Source organism: Chenopodium quinoa, unplaced genomic scaffold (genome assembly GCF_001683475.1).
Source record: "Chenopodium quinoa cultivar QQ74 unplaced genomic scaffold, ASM168347v1, whole genome shotgun sequence".
Classification (NCBI taxonomy): Eukaryota; Viridiplantae; Streptophyta; class Magnoliopsida; order Caryophyllales; family Amaranthaceae; genus Chenopodium; species Chenopodium quinoa.
In genome coordinates this window covers 7,137,669-7,155,717 of record NW_018742763.1, presented here as the reverse complement: position 1 = coordinate 7,155,717, position 18,049 = coordinate 7,137,669, and positions in this window count along the sequence as shown.

The following is an 18,049-nucleotide window of genomic DNA, read 5'->3' as shown; positions in this document are numbered from 1 at the left end:
GCAATTAATATTGCTCGGGTTTTGTGTATGAATTTGTGAATGCCCAATAAATGAGGAGGATTCCTCTATTTATAGTGGGGGAGACATGTTCCCTGATTAGGGTTTTGATGCCACGTGTCAGCATCCGATTGGATCCCGTTGGGCCTTTGGTGGGCTTCCACGTGTCACAATTCTACTGGGCCACGTGGCATTGTATATTTTTACCCTAAACAGTGGGAATTAAGATCTATTGGATAGACTTAATGAAATGTTTAAACGAGTAGAGGAATTTACCGTGTTAAACATGAAGGACTTGAAAAGGCTTTCGACCTATATGTATAAAACTAAGTAAATGTTTGAACTAAGTATAAGTTGGGCAAATACTAAGTCAAACAAGAAAGGCTCTAGTAGAGACTTTCAACCGTATCACATAGCAAACAGTTTAGCAAGACTCGGTGAAACTGGATGAGCTAAAAGGTCACATGAATGGAACATATTGGAAATAATTCTGCGATTAAAAACCATCATGTATGCTATGATATGGAGTCTTCACTCAACTTACATGCTTAGAGCATGAGAAGCATAAAATACCAATCTAAATCTAAGTGATGAATCGTTAGATTATGGTCAAGAAAACCAAAGTACTTTGATAAGTAAAAGAGGATAAGTTCTTGACGCATGGAAACAATTGTAATATGAGAATTGATGTTGCAAGCACATCCTTAGCAAGGATTAGATCCTTAATAAGGAAGCCGTTTATAAGCACGAGCTAGAATGCGTCGTGGCTTGAGAATGGTAACATGGATGCGAATCCATGTATAATGTGCGGAAATTTAAGGTAAATTTCCATAATCACAATTGATTAGGGTCTCCCAAATCATTGTGAGTCATTCGGAGTAAAATCCGAGCAAAGCAACATTAAAATGTTTACTAAGATATATGTTGAGAATATTGTTGCCTGGAAGGCAATAATAAGAAAGTGTTCAATGGAAAGTTCGTTGTCGAACGTTGATTGTAGGTTGTCATGTTGAAAGATCTCAAATCATGAAAATGAGTGGGAGCTATCACATGGACAATAAATCATAAATCACAGATAATCCATAACCCTCTCAGATTCTATCATCTTATTATGAAAGTGTTCATTAATGAGGATGTTGAGATTTGCGAAGTAAATTGTAACTAACCCATGTAAAAGGTGAACAACAACATTCACAATTGCATGACAGAAATCAAGCATATTAAATATGAGTGTGATTTCGATAAATGTTCAATGAAGAGTATTACTCTTGAAACATTTGAAGAAAACCATTTATCATAAGATGAAACGTTTAAGAGTTTCATGGTGGAATTAAAATTTTACTAATAAAATTCCACAAACTATTTAATTGTGGTTTAGAATTAAATAATGAGTCCATTCGATTTCTAAGAATATTCAAAACAGGGTATCAAGACCATGTCTTGGATAAAGAAACACCTGTTAAGTGAACATTGAATATTAAAATAAAAAATTATCCCTAATTGAGGTCATTTAACTGATGGACGATTAATGACCACCAAAGATAAGTGTGTAGTATGATTCACAACACCGTTTCTTATGCTGCAAGGACATAATAGTCATGAATCATTTACACAGGTGCTAGTTTGAAACTGCACCGGATCGACCTATGAGAGTACTTTAAAAGGCTTAAAATCGTCATAAGTACATTTCTCATTATAACTATCGGAACCTCTTTCCTCGACCATGAGTATCGTGAAGTTCTCTTGTTTGAGTACTAGTCGTTTTGATGTTGTCAAACGTCTTCCGTAACTGGGGATTATAACGGCAACACTCAGGCGACTAGGTCCTCTTAGTAAGGGAAGCTTACGGTACAAGACTAGGAATGTCCCCCTATTAACAGTAGGGAATGTGTCTTTGTTGTTTACAAGGCCGCTCGAAGAGCGAGACTGTGAAAATGCATGGTCGTGCTCAGATGGATTTTAGAAATCATCTGCTTATTGACAGTCGAACTCGGAGATCGAGAAACACTTCTGAACATAATAAGGATGACGATGAATCTTACCTTATAGTACACAAAGAGATATTAAGCGACATAGGAAATAGGCTATACACTGTATGCACACTTGTCCGAAAGGACAAGTGGGAGATTGAAAGGAATGGTGTCCTTCCAACAAGTGTATTATTCCGATAGAGGGTTCAGAATTATCGGAAAGCTAATTCTTCAGTAAGGTCAAGTGATCGGAATGTCTAGGTGGAGGCCGCTTCCGATCAGTAATATTAATGTACAAATAATATTACAGCTTAATCTTGACTGAACCCTTCGGGTCGAACCCAATCGAACAACCGATCCGAGACGAAAAATCAATCCGAAGGATTTGATGAGTCGTCGGAGTTTTACGAACAAAGACGCCGGATATCGAGCTTAGAGCGTCGAGATCGAGCGTCGCAAGTCGAGTTGAATTTGGATTTGACGAGATGGGAAAAATCAACAAGAAACAAGCTCGAGCGTAGCCGTAGCATCACATTGGCCTAGCCAAGTGGACGTTAGTCTTGCTCGAGTTAGCATGCACTATGCGTGCTAGGTGCACCATGTGTGTGCTAGGCGCACCATGTGTGTGCTAGGCGCACCGTGCATGCTAGGCGCACAGCACACCATCGCAAAGCTGAGAGCTTGCGTGTGTGTGTGCATCGCTAGCTCTAGGCGCATGGCAACACCATCGCAGCACCATGCGTGCTTGAGTGCGTGCATACGCATAGCACAGCACTATCGCATGGCTAGGCCAGTGCGTGTGTGCGTGTGTGTTCGTGCCATCGCAGCAGCAACATGCTATTCTTGCTTGCTTGTGTGCGTGCCTTCGCATGGCATCACCAAGCAGTAAGCAGTGAGCAGCAGCTAGGAGCCTCGCACAGGCAGCAGGCAGCCAGCAGCGAGGGCCTCACCCAACGCCCAGCAGCCAGCATCATGCGTGGCTCGCTAGCAGCACGCATGTGCTAGCTGTGTTGGCTGGTGCGCGTGATGCATGCTAGCTGTGCATGCTAGCAGTGCATGCTAGGAAGCTAGGCTGGCAGCCAGCTCCTCCCTTTGCTTGGTGGCGGTTTGTGAGAGGTGGGGACCAATGCTTAGAGCAAAGCCTTGGGGAGCAAGGCAATGGTCCCCCTCCATTAGTGGTCCTCACCTAACCTCTCCTCACCATGTGACACTTGTTGATTATCTATTGCTTGTCATTTTATGATTGAAATGCAAATTCTCCCACATTGGTGGGAGAATGAAAAATCAAGTAGCATTCCCTTATAAATACCCAAGTGTTGGGCATATGGGAAGACACTTGAGTAGAACTCAATGAGGCATCTCCCATTAGGTGAGAAAACCTCTAAGTTCGTAAAACTCCAGTTTTTATTTAGTCAGATCCCGACTAACCTTCGGGACTTGGACCGTGCGGGTCGGGTTCGTAGGTACGAGCCGTTGGAGGTGGTCACGATTGTGACGCTCGAGCTTTCGAAGTAAGAGCTCGATTCGCGAGCGAAGCACGCGTCGAGGGTAAGAATGTCTTTTCTCCTTCTCTCTTTATGTTGTTAATTATGTGATTAAGTATTTAGTTGCTTTAAATAGTGAGCGGGTCTTGGGTGGGTTTCCCTTCCGCGTAGCGTTGGACGCTACGAAACCCAACAAAACTGAAATGAGTTGGTGCAATTCATATGAACTTAAGTTGATACTTTTGGTTCTTAATTTCGTAAAACTAAGAAATGTTGTTGGATTTTATAAGTTTGGAGTGAAGCTGAGTTTTTATGTTATTTACTGGGATTTGCAGTCCAAGTGTAGGAATCGGTTCACAGTTCATTACTTTCACTCATGTAACGATGGAATCAGATAAGTACATTTGGGTGAGAGAGACCTCGCCTCAGAACAGCGTTGTTATTATTGACATGAACATGCCTAATCAACCTTTGAGGCGCCCCATCACGGCTGATTCTGCTTTGATGAACCCTAACTCGAGAATTCTTGCTCTTAAAGGTAGGATTACATTTCTCATGCTCTCTTTTTTCTTAGATATGAAAGAATACTTGCATGGTTAGATACTAGTGACCAGTTTCAGTAAATTTGGTGCTGTTATTCTGTCATACTTCCTTATTAAAATTTCATTTTTTGTGGTAGTTGTTGCTGCTATTGATGATACATTTCGTGTTTGGCTTCGCACTGTACTGTTAGAGTGTTAGGATTAAATTTCAGGTTGCAATTTTTTACCTGTGCTCAAAGATGATTTATAATTTTACAGTGAGATTTCTGCTCCATTGTTATTTAATTTCAAGGCTTATAAGCTTGTATTGTGATTTCAAAAGATGAAACTTATTTCTGTGTGAATCTCAGGTTGAAGTTGTTATTAGTCTACTTCCTCCGAGCTGCCATGTTGCAATAGCGAAAGCTTGTATTGAGGTACCTTTGATTTATAATTTATTTCATGTTTTTTTCCAACCCCATAAGCTATCTGATTACTAACTAACATGCATATGTATATGGAACTGTCTATTTGTCAAAAAAAAAAAAAAAATGCAAAGTAATACAAGCAGTTACACGTAAATGATGAGGAAAAGTATTCATATTCAACTCTTAGGTCAAATAAACATATTGGCTATGTGGGTATATAAATAGATCTCCTCTCTCGGTCTTCCATCTGGCGTCTATTCTCTTGTTTTTGTCTTTACTGGAAATGGAAATGGTATTACTCTGCCTTGGTAATCCTTGTCCAATTATGAATGTATTTCCATTCCTGCATGATAATGAGAGTGTATTAGATTTGATTTTTCCCAACAATTAGTTAACTATGTAACGACTCAATGATTTATCAACTTAATTCTTTTTTTTTTTTTTGTTCATAAGTGAACTATTTTCTGTCTCTTGATCAGTTTCTCACTTATCATACTCCTTTCCTATACTTCCTTTTTCTATGAAACTCTTGGAAGTTTGGATCAATGTGTGGGTTAGGTTTTGGTTGAGACATTGCTGTTACCGAGACTAAGTTATATGTTTTGATATCTATCATAGTTTCACAAAGCGCACAAGAGATACTCAAGCTTCTTCCTCATACCTTTGTGGATCCTAGCAGACTCCCAGAATTGTTTGAAAAGGTAATCAGTCTATTCATAAGAGTAGTAGTTCTACTTAAGACTTAAGAGTACCGATAATTGTATATAAAAAATTTTGTGTAGCATTAGGCGCATAATAGAATGCACTCCCTTCATCAAGACTTGTCACATTGTCCTAAGTAATTTTTCATTTTTTGAAATATTTACATGATTAACTAAGGATCCTTTGTTTTTAATTGTATGCTCCCTCCCTCTCCCCTTCACTTATTACAATAGGGTTATCATGCAAATCCAAGCATGATCTTTTATTATTTTAAGAAGTGTGACAGATTTTGTCTGTTCATCATTTTTATGTAATATACTAGTTTCGTGGGGGGTTTAGGGGCTTCGTGGGTGGTCAGGGTGGCTGCGGTGGTCGATTTTGACAACATTTAATTGTCAGTATTTCTTGAAATTATGTAGATCTGTGTTTCTGAGCTTTCAAATTACTGATGTGCAGTGGAGCGAACCTGGGTATGGGATTTAACCCGGGTATTGTGGCGATGCGAAGGTTGGGTATGGTGATGAGTTTGATGATGATGAGGTAAAGGATGTCTCTTGATAATTTTTTTGCATTTTCATGATAATCTGACCCTAATTATATATACCGTACGAAGTATTATTTGAGCTCAAATTTATCAAGTGTTTGTTGATGGAGGATTGTGTGTTACTTATTGATAAATGGTTGCCAGCAATTGTGATCTGTTGCTGGCCAGGGGATGTATGATTATGATATGTTGTTGTTGCTATTGATGTTGGTGTGTGGCCTGAGTTTCTTGGATTATGTGATATTACTCTGTGGCCTTAGATTTTAATTCATTTTGTGAATTCTTTGTGTTGATTGTTTGAATGGTTGTGAGGTTGTGTTTTGTTGTTGGTTTAGTTTGTTTAGTTCAATTAATTAGTCTTTTTCTTTAGTTTGTTATTGGTTTCGATTCATTTGCTTTTCCTGCTCAAGTGTTATTGATTTGTTTCTGCTTTGAATGTGCTAAAATTTGTTGTTGTGGCTAAATTGAAAGATTAATAGCTTGGTTGTTGTCTAGTTGATGCCCTAACTATGTATTACGTCTGGTATCTTTTTGCCCCTTCGTAAGGCATTTGTAAGGTTAAAGCTTTCTTAGTCCATTTAGCTGACACACAAAGGTGTGTGTTGTCTGTTCATGCTATCTCACACTACCCTAAGCTATTATAGCTGATATCCCTACTTTGAGAGGCATTGCATTGGGAGGAACCTAGAAGGTGGAAAGATCCAAGGTAGGCCAGTTGATTTTATTGGTCTTTCCCTTAAACCATAGCCTTTCATTACAGCAGGCTTTGCCATAATGCCATACTCATCGAGGGGAAGCTGGATGGTGATAGAGCCTTGAGAAGCCAGGTGATTTGATAAAAATGAAAGGTTCTCCCCTAGAAATCATTGGATTTGAATATGTAATTTGCACTATGGCTGGCAGCAGTCTTTTAGCAATCTTTCTTTAGGTTAGTTGTTTTTCCAGCATTGTGGCTCTCACTTGAAGTTTGTTTCTTCAAAGGCTAGATAAGCTTGAGTTCTTGTCCTGTTGTCAAATTTCCCGGTGGTTTTTGCTTCAGAAACTAAGCTTTAAAAAACTTTGTAGTCCAACCTGACTTTACCACTATAAACCTATATAGTTGCCCTATTCCACCTAAATGCCTCTTTGATGGTCAGCCTTTCTTTGAGCCTATGCTTCCTTGGGTCATGTCACTAAACAGGCGCCATTTTCAAGATTCTATCCCAAAGAAAATTAATGCAGAGCGGTCCGTTTTCATGAATCACTTTCCAGGGAAACATGAACTAATTACCAAAGTACAAAAGAAAAAAAAGGGGGGGGGGGAATTATGTGTTGTTTTCAATGCCATATGAAGCATCATTGTAGAGCAGATTATCCAAATTTCAATTGTGGTACATTTATAGAACTACATAATTCAACTTCAGAGTAATGATTCAAGCAGTGCGGAGTATAAGCTTGGCCTACCCTGCTGGTAATTTTGTACTAGTAATGGCAGTAAGTGTAGGGTTCTTTCTGTTCGTTTGTTCTGAAAGGTTAAAAAAGTAAGCAGAACAAAGTTGACAGATTTGTAAATTTTTTATGCCACTGCATACGAGTTTTTCTTTTCTTTCTGTTAATGAAGATGCATCTATTTTTGTCATTTGTTTATCTTACTCTAGTGCCCATGATACTACTCTCTGTATAATGCTTTCAATTGAAACATGACATCTTTTGTTCAGAATGGGTGTTATCAAGTACTTAACTTTCTTTCGGATAATGTGATCAACTGATCATGGAATGTTGTGTGCATTAGTTAAAATTTAATCTTGAACTATTTTAAGCCTTTTTCTGAGTCACTGAATGTTTCTACAGAAAATGCTGAAGTGGCTAATGACAAATTGCTTGGTGGACTTCTTCCCTCTGGAATTGATGAAGCATCCTACTTAAGCAGATACCAATCCTTCATGTATCGGAAGACATCATCTTTCAAGCCTTCAACTTATCTTATCTCTAAACTACGGAAGTATGAAGAGCTTCACAAACGATGTGTTTTTTTTAGTTTTTTAAAGTGTAATATTACAAGTTATTGAAGAAAATATATGTGTTTTATGTATATTATGATTATATATAAGTATTTGGTACAATTTAAGTGAAAAAAATGCAATTTTTTTTTTTTTTTTTTTTAATGTTTTTTGGCCATTTTTGGCACCGGTTTTGGAAAAGAATCGGTGCTAAAAGTTTTTTTTTAAAAAAATTTTGGGGACTTTTGGCACCGATTCTAAGTCAAAACCGGTGCCTATTGTATTGAAATAAAAAAATAAAAAAATAAAAAAAAAGCGCCATGGGTAATTGGCACTGGTTAACCGGTGCCAAAGAGGGTATTTGGCACCGGTTAACCAGTGCCAAATCTTTAAATAGCCACCGGTTTTGAACCGGTGGCAAATCTTCAGAGATTTGGCATCCCTCAAATAATCAACGGTTCAAAACCGGCGCCCATAGGGTGGTTTGAACCGGTGCCGATTTATGTTTTTTGCCTAGTGAATTAGAGTTAATGCACTTACTGGTAAGAGGGATATCAGTAGTTTCTAGCTCTAGTTTTGTTTTGGATGCAGATTGAGGCCTTATGCTTGGACTTGACATGGGGATGTTCCTATGCCTGCTACTCCTTATTTTCTATAAGGAACCTGGGGTCGAAAGAGAAACCATCTTTCTCAATCCAACTCTGTTAGTGTGGGAATGAATGATACTTCTGTATGAATAATCGATGGTCGTGGGTTCATAATTGAACTCTACAGCAATCTTAGTTGAGCGATCAATTTGATGATAAGAAGACTTGCCTTTCATCTTGATCGAAGGTACATCATTCTTCTTCTTACCTGAAAAGTAGATTATGAGTGGAAAGCAAGAAGCAAGTGAAGGAAACTCTTAGAGGAATTCATACCTTCATAGTTGCCAACACTCACAGCACAGTGTGCCTTGGCATCTTCGACAGCATGAGCTTGAAGTGGTCCATGATACCACCATTCAAGGTAACTCAAAGAAACCACATTTCTTGACTTTCTGGGATGCAGAATGACTTTAGGATATCGAAGGGAGTCACTCTTCCAAACATCTTCTTCATGAAATTTTGGACGAGAATCCCAAGTAATGTTACATGTAGAGATCAAAGGGATAGTAAGAGATTGGCATAAACCAAGTTGTCTGGCTACCATTTGAGGATTATAGACTTCAAAAACAAAGTGTTCTGGCTCTCCTTAAGGTAAATCTCTGGAAGCTAACACAGAACACTAGAACGAGGAATCTTTCTCGAAGATTTCCCTCATGGCTACTATTTTAAGCCACTTTGGAGTTGCATCAAAAACCCATATACTGTTAGGATCCGGATTATCCTTCTAGCTCATAATGTACCAACTAACATGAAAAGGGTCTAAATCCAATAGACAATGCATAACGAGATTAGGTTCAAGAACTTTTTGGTGGTCAAAATAGTTGAAGCATATCTCTGCATATGAACAATAGTCCACTTTTAAAGTTTTTTCCCTACAATTAAGCTTTGACATATACAAAGTTGCTTTAGCCGCCATCTCATCCTTTACCTCTTCCTCGGTCTTCTTCATACACAAAGTATTGTAGTGATGACCCCAACAGGTGACCAACCATAGGGGTCCTTTACCTCTTCCTCTAGCCTTCGTTAAGAGCTTCTCTACATCTAAACAAACATATGTACAATTGTCCTAACAGGATTGGACCTAGCGCTACAAAAGACTTGTTATAAGAAATGTTCACTATAAGAAATTTTCACTATAGGCATTAAAGCCAATTTTGCTGCTTTTGGACGTCGCCAGCATTTGCTTTAGAAGGTTATGACTTCTGTTGTATAAAGGTGTAGCGCCTTCAATTAGGCAGAACACTCTGATTTGCTGACCTTTATCATCATAAGGTGATAAACCAGTAAGGAAAGCTATATCAGCAAGGGTGAAAGTCATGCAACCTTGGCACAGGATGAAACAGTTTAAAAACGGGGTCCCAGAGCGATATAAGGGCACATGTCAGCGATCCGTTGAATAGAATCTTACCATACGTCGCTAGTCTGAAGAAGCCAAAAATTCTCTTCTTCTCCCATGAGGAGTGGAACTTTGAAAGTCTTATAAACCAACCCCTTACTGTCAGGTCTTATAACCAACCTTTAATTAATTCTGGCTTAAAATCCAATTGTTGTTTGGATGCAATTCATTGAATGCAACAGGGCGAGGTACACCTTTACCAAGGATACACTTGGTTAAATTGGGCTGAATTTCCTTTCGAAAATCTTGCAGAGCATATGAAAATGAAAGGTTAAAGTTAAACTCTAGCCCTATAGAGGCAGTGCCTTTTAAAACACCTTCTTTAGTTGTCGAAGATGAAATATGCCATAGGAAGTTGGATCTTCGCACAATTCATGATCCTCAATTGAATAATCTTTTACCAGAAATAATTTGAGCACTTCTTGCAAAGGAAGAGAAGTCATTTTGTATTTCACAAAGTTCAAAGAGTAGAAGGTTAAAAGTTTTAAAGATCAGAGAGTGAATTGGTGATGAGATTGGGTGAAGGATACCTTGAAGGTTTTTTATGGTTTTTTCCAAGAGTTGGAGAGTTAGTTAAATTGTACCGTTTGATTTCGTTCAGACACAAAACAATTCGAATGGTTTGACAGAGTCTGCTTTCAAAGAAATTGATTCCCAATTGAAATTGAGTTGCGCAACCTTAAACGCGGTGTTTTAGGGCTCAATTTGTTAATTGGGAATCAAGCGATGAAAGTAAGAAATTACTAAATTACCCTTAGACAAAGCTTATCAAATAACATTGTTGATAGCTTCTATAGGGTACTTGCTAGGTAATTTCCGAAAATTACATAACTTAAAAGTGATCAGAACATTTATGTTAACTTATAAATATAGGTTGAGATCATTAAATCACTTTTACTTAAAACACACAAGGTGTATCTTCTCTCTTCACAAAGAAATTTTGTCTTAAAATTTACTTTAAAATCTTCTGGAAAATCCTTCTCTCACCTTAGTTATGGAGAGTCCAACATCTAGCACAGTCGAGTCTCATCCCAAGGGAAAGACAGTAAAACTTGATCTAGATATAGATGAATTATTAATGGAATTTCCTGAGATAGAGAGATAGAGAAGCTTTGTTTATATGAGGACAACCATGAGCTAAAAGTGTTAGCTTTGGAAAAGTTGGATGCTTTGGAGAAGGAAGCCAAAAAGGCAGAAGATGCTGAGTTCCATCGCCAAGTTGTGTTTGGCAATGCACGTTTTGGCTTTAATCCTAATCTCATGTTAGAAGATGAGCCAGTGAGGAGGAAGAACAGCCACAAGCGTAGAAGGGCAAAAGATGATTTGGAAAAGTGGGATGCTATGGAGAAGGAAGCCAAAAAGGCAGAAGATGCTGAGTTCCATTACCAAGCTGTGTTTTGCAATGCACGTTTTGGCTTTACTCCTGATCTCGTGTTAGGAGATGAGCCAATGAGGAGGAAGAAAAGCCACAAGCGCAAAAGGGCTGAAGGTGAGCCTTCAAGGAAAGGCGATAAAGAAGAGCTAAGATGTCTCCACCAAAACGCTTGGGAAGGATGATGATAATCGAGCAAGGAGACATCACTGTTTGTCCTCTGATATGTATAAACCAGCACACAAGTATCCTAGAAGCCCCAGTCACACTTTAGATTGATCAAAGGCTAGGGTTTGCTTTGTTCGATTTCTTTTGTCCAATTGAACTAACTTTTGGCTATGGGGTTAAGTACTCAAACATGATATGTTGCATGTTCTTAGTTCTTCTGAAACTAAGTACCTAAGAATGTTTTTTTATCATGTCTTAACTCTTTAAAGATTTTAATTTTTGCTTATGTATGATCTTAGACTTGTTCAAATTATGTGATCATTATAAATTATAAAAAAATTTGTTCTTTTGATCAAGAGATACAATCAAATTGTTGTGATCATACCCACACAAATATATTTTTAATTTTCTAAAAATTGAAATGTATGAGTTGTAATTATAATTAATTTCACGACTTACCCAAGTGACAGACAACCATATATATTGACATTTAAGTAAAAAGACACTTCTAATTTTCAATAAAAATTAAATGATTAGTAAAATTATTAACTTGAAAGTGGAGTTTACTATACAAATTCCTTGACGGTTTAGTTCCAAATTTACTCCCCTTAATGTGATTTTTGGATAAACTACTTTCAAGAAGTTGAAGAGTTACGTGTTTTCACTACGATGTTTTGAAGTAACGAAAGATTCTAACCGTCAAGGGAGTGACGCAAAGGTGATTATAAATATGAGTAGTCACTTCACTCAAAATCTTCCTTCTTCACTAAGTCAATTTTCTTTCTCTCTCTTGCTTTCTTTCTCTAAAAGTAGTCTGTCAGAGTTGTTCCCTTTTCTCAAAATACTCACATAAGAAAATTTCAATGGCGGAAGAAATAATTCCACAAGAAATTCCACAAGAAAATGAGGAGTTACAAGAGGGTCAAGATCAAGCATAAAATGAAGTGGTTGCACCATGGCCTGTTTTTGTGCCAAGGAACAGTGTCAAATATCTTATGGAGAAAAATGGTTCCTTGAAGTATCCTGGTGCTTATCCCAATCACCACTTAGCAGTCGATAGATATTCTAAATGGGTTCAAAACTACAGAAAGAGGAAGAGGGGAATGCTTAACAGATGAATTAACAAAAGATGGGGTGGTCGACCAATAATTTTAAAGACTCGCAGGCCCTGTCATCGCCAATGCTTTTAATGTTTGTTTAGATGTTGATATTCTTAGAAATCACATCTTGCCTAAGCTTGAAGAAGAAGACGATGACAAGGCAAATGCTGCTTTAGTATGCATGGGTTGGGCTAGAGAAGCTAGAGTTGTTCATCCCCCAACATGTGACAGGCTGATTATGAAAAGGTTGCTAGTCCATTGTGGTACTCATTACCATGTTAAGGTGACTAGGGGACCAAAGGGAGAGGCCCATGTCCTCAAATATTAGTGTGCCTATGAGCAATGGGATAATTCGTCGCCTATCGCAATGTTGTTGACTGGAGTTTAACAAGTCCTGTCGAAGAAGGGGATTTTTAAGATTAATTGATAGATCCTATAATGAAGAGGGCATTGACGATGCTTCAGGACAATCCAGGATATTAGAAGGCATCTCAATAAGCATATTGTTGTATATATTTAGCCTTAGAACCTATTTTAAAGAGCATACACAATTCAAAACCTTATATGTTTGGAAATGCTCTTATTTTGTAATTATTCTACTTTTATAAACATTAAGTAATGTTTATATTCTGCGTTTGGTATTTGCAGAGTTAGACATACACAATGCTTTATATTTATGTTTAAGGAGTCATAATTTGGTTGGTTTTAAATTTCATCAACCACCCAAATTAGGGGGGAATTTGTTACACCCAAAAATCAGATTTTTGACTTTTAATTGACTTTCTTGACTTTGACTAAGTGGAGAAGTCCTAGAGTTAGTGTAGGGTCTTTGGGTTAGTTGGATTAAAACATAACAACCATTGGGCTGATATCACACTAAGACCCAACTACATTTAGATCGGATTAGAAGGCTAATGGATGATTTTAATTTTCAAAAAGAGTTGGCGCCAAGAAGCATAACCACACAACAGTTGTGGGAGTCAACCATAACCGCTCCATTTTTCCTTTAAATAGAAGCATAGCGACCGAAAAAAGACAACAACAAAAAAAACTCAACAACTAGCATTTCATTTCTTTTAAGCTTTCTTCTTAGCTTTCGTAGTTTTCCCTTCGCTTAGTAGCCAAGCGATAGTGTAGTTCATGATCTACCATGTATTGAAGATTGTTCGTCTTTTCCAATTGTATGAACATGGAGATAACCTCTCCTTCAACTTGAACAATTGTAGACCTGACTCTACCCTTTCATTAATGGAATGCATTTGTATCTTTTGTCATATGTTTATCAACTCGTTTCTTTGAGCAATCTAACTTCTTTTACTTTTTTTGGAAAAGCTTCCTTATTTGTTTGTTTTACGTTAGCAAGGTTATCAATCTTTGAAACCAGTAACTCGAGGGGTAGCCCCCTAATACTCTAGAATAAGATAGAGTATTTAACTTGTTGGTAAAGAGCAATATTTACCTCAACATCCCCTGAAAGCCGTACTAATGGAAGCTCCCACCATCAAATGGAGGAGGAGGTATAGACTTCAAAGAGGAGGAACCAACCTCAAATGTCCCACCAATAAACTGAGGTGGAGGCACGAAAGGTTGAGACAACGAACCAGCTCTGAATGGATCAGGAACGACGTGCGGGTGCACCATCAAAGGACCAAAACCTGATGGATACACGTCGATCGGGAAGGACTCATGGTCCGAGCTAGTCTCACCACTGCCCCCTACCTAGCCTGTGGTCTCCAGCTGATCTGAAACCTTAGAGGATGTCCGATGGCGTCTCGCCTCCCTTGAGCCGTCATACCTCAAGCAAGCGCGTGGCCAAGAAGCCGACTGAAGTAAAGACAAAGAAATGCAAGTCAGTCAAAGGCAAATAGATCGACAAAAGAAAAATGAATACTCATAAGAGAAGACATAGCGGCTAGACACCATTTGTACTCTAGCAAGACATCAGGTGGCTCCACCTCGCCAGCTGATACCGACAGGCGTCGACAACAGCTGCCAGTCGCACCACAATCTCCCGGGAAAACTGTAACAACCAGAAGAGGCAAAAAGAAGAATATAATATATATGAAATCAAGATGAAGATGCAAACTCACCGATCTCATCGAACGAGGAATGGATCGCTCAACCATCCTCCACTCCTCAGGATTTGGAGGGATCGTCTCCTCGACGAGACAAGTACCCCCTGATACCGGATAGATAGTCATAGGGGCTCGAACACCTTAGGGTCCCTCTTCTCCTACAAAATGATCAAACAATCAGTGCCTCTAGGGGCTATAGAACAGACAAAAGAAGACGAATGACGATTTATAAACCTCGTCACAGTAAGGCGGAAGAGCAAATCTGGGGATCAGCTCCTCCTCGTAAGCACCATAGACGATGAGCCCTCGGAAGTCCATGAACAAGACGCCCTCTCTAGCATACGTCGCGAGCATTTCCCAGCCCATCATCAAGCGAGGGGGATCCTCGAGAACTAGAGGCAGGTCAGAAGAGTGCTGCCTAGCCACTCTCTCATCGAAATACCACACAGGGTGAGTGGTTCCCTAGAAAATGCGCCGCTCAGCCGTCATCTGAGAGGCTCACCGAAAATCACCCTCGTTAGCCCATGGGCGATATCGTACCTCAGGGCGCTGAAATCATAAGGCATGTCAAAATCTATAATAATCTAAGAAAAGCACGAAGTAAGAAACATCCTTACCTTAAGAATAGTAGCCCTAACGATAACTGTAGTAGAAGCAGGACCAGTAGGGCTGCCATGCCAGCTGACGGCTACTGGGAACGCCCTATCCCCAGGCCTTTTTAGGGCCAAATAAGGAAATTACTCGTAGAGCTAGACATGCGAGGAATCCAAGAATTCTAAGAACCACCAAAAGATGAGGCTTGAATTAAGTCAAAGAATTAGAGGAAGATGTACCTATGTAGCCTTCTAAAGACCAGATACGGTGACCTTTGTGCTCCCGCTCTAATTATGGCAACCCTGTCGTAGACTAAGAAGCAGGTTACCATAGCCAATAGTGACCCAGTCGAAAGTGCTGACCAGGGAAAAATCGCGCAAGTTGCCCAAGTAGCACAACAGCGAGCAACTCCCCTTGTTAAAAGAAATAGTCCCTAACAAGAGAATAAGGACAAAAATACGGAACCTCTACTCCGTAGTAGTCCTATGATTGTTGAAGCCCTCGTCCAACAGCCTATGACGAGCCGATCTAAGGCTCGTCCCCTTCTCCCTCACCTCAACCTGAACTTATGCACGATAGGACCCACATGACCCTCGACCTCTAGAGACGTCAGCTGCATCTTATCGTTCAAAGGAACCGAGGAGGAGTAGAACTCAAGTCCGCTGATGACGGAAAAGTCGAGTGGGGTGATAGTCATCTTACCCCATGGAAAGTGAAAGTGTTTGTGGTATCCTAGAAAAACTCTAGGACACCCTGAACAATGAAACGGCTCTCCCTGGAAGTTTGGAAAGCCTCAACGACGCGCAACAGGTGTTAGGTTTTGCGGTGACCGACACCGTGTGGAAATAAAACCCGATAACCAAATCGCATGCATAATAATTACAAGATAAATAAAAGCATGCAAATAAACACTAACATAAGAGAAGAGAGAGAAAAAATACTCACCCTAGAAGCGTGCTTCGCTCAACCGATGAGCTCGGACTTGAAAGCTTCAAGTTTTGCAAGTGTGTGAACCTCCAACGGCCTATACCCTCGCTACCGAACCGTAATCGGTCCCTACCCTGTAGCTTATACGGGGCTAGACCAAAAATAACTTAGAGTTTACGAACTAAGGTTTTCTCGCTTTTAGAGATCCCTTAGAGTTCACCAACTCAAGTGAAATTCCCAATACCCAATGATGGATATTTATAGGGAAATGTCCCCGGGAATTCCCATCATCTTTCAATGTGGGATAGTTGGTAAAATGCTAAAAAGAAAGAATTAATTTAATTATAAATTAAATTAAAATGGCAAGGCAATCATCAAACAACAAATGGCATAAGGTGAGCAGGGGGTTAGGTGAGGACCACAAGGACAAACCACATGGCCTCCTTATTCCTTAAGCCACCAAACCCACCAATCACAATAAGGCAAGACCGGTCAATATCCTAGGGCAACAAGGAATGGTCGGTCAAGGCCTTTGTGGCTTCGGCTGGGCCGGCCTGCACGCACCGCAAGCCCACCGCCAGCTAGCTAGGCTGCTATGCCCTGCTTGCTGGCTTTCCGCAAGCCCAACGGCCTTGCCCGAAAGCACCAGCAAGCCTCGCTAGCTAGCAGGTTGCTGCGTGCTGCTAGCAGGCCATGCGGGTGCGAGCTTGCGACAGCATTAGGCTGACCCGAGAAAACTCGGTGAGAAATGTGGTGAGCGGGCTCGAAAGCCAATGTGTGCTTGTAGGCACCTGATTGTCTCAACCCAAAAAAAAAAAAACCAAACCTAGTGATGAGTACCTTTCACGTCTTTGATTGACGAGTTCGGTAAAGAGTTGGAGAGTCACGTGAAGTTTCCTTAAGCCTCGACTATATCCCAAACCTTTTTTAAAACGTTTTACTCCAAAATCATTCATTTCTTGTACTTAAAACCAAAACCATTTATTTCGTGTCCCTAAAATCATTCATCTCGTGTCCAAATCATAAAAAAGTCCAAACTTGATTATTTTTTCCATTATATCAGTCCAATTATTGTTTAGTTGGAAGGGGCTTTAAAAGAGCTTTCCAACGATATACCAAAAGCCTTAATCCGACATAAAACAAAGAAGTTTTGATCAAAATACTAAACTGAGTCCAAACCGAGCCAAGGTCCTATATGAACATATTCCCAATCCTAAATCAGTTAGGAACTTCTAGAATCCTCTAGAAATTTCTAATCTATCCTTTCCGAAAGGATAAAGATCAAAGAAGTTCGAGATTGAATGAAACTTCTCATAAAATAATCCTTGTTCTATTCGGATACGAAGACGTTTGGATATATATATACTGCAAACATAATTCCATTAGACGCCAAACTCTGTAAGGCTATGCTATCCTTTAGAATTAGTGCGCAATACCTGCACAAGCGCATGGTGATAGTCCTGACGCAGCGCGTCAGCACCTAGCGCGGCGCATCATAAGTTATTCTATTTTAACAGTTACTAACGCCGGATGACAGTCTTGTCGCTCCGCGACAAGGCTGTCGCCGTATGTTGGTTCCCGTCGTCCAGCAACATTGTCTGATGATTTTACGCTAGTATTCTGTCTTCCTGTTTTGCTCGATTCTAGCACCACCTCATCGATTTTGCTTCCTGATTAAGTTTTTTCGACCTTTATGAACCCATATGTGTTTTCCATATGGTTTTAGCCCTTGGAAATTCACGCTCAGTCCACCCTAAAAATGATTCGTGCAATAATGGGTGCATCCAAGTTTGTTAAATTCACCAAACCATGGAGTTGAGTCTAACTTGTGGAGTCTTGTCCATCGCGCTAACCCTTCTAAGGTAAGGCTTCCATGTGATGCATCTGGAATCTTAAACATGGACCCTCTTGGACACCATAATTCTTGACCTTAGAGAACTAGAGCCATGGTTAGGTGGCAAACTCATTGCATCATATTGTGAATGCTTGCCTACTTGTGCATATCTTATTTGTCCATGTCTTGTTTGTGATTAAACTAACCCTTTGCTTTAACTTGTTTCTTGTACATATGTCTATATATACTAACCCGAAGCTAAAAGGACCGTGTCTAATCAATTCGATTAATTAAAATAAACCCATAACATA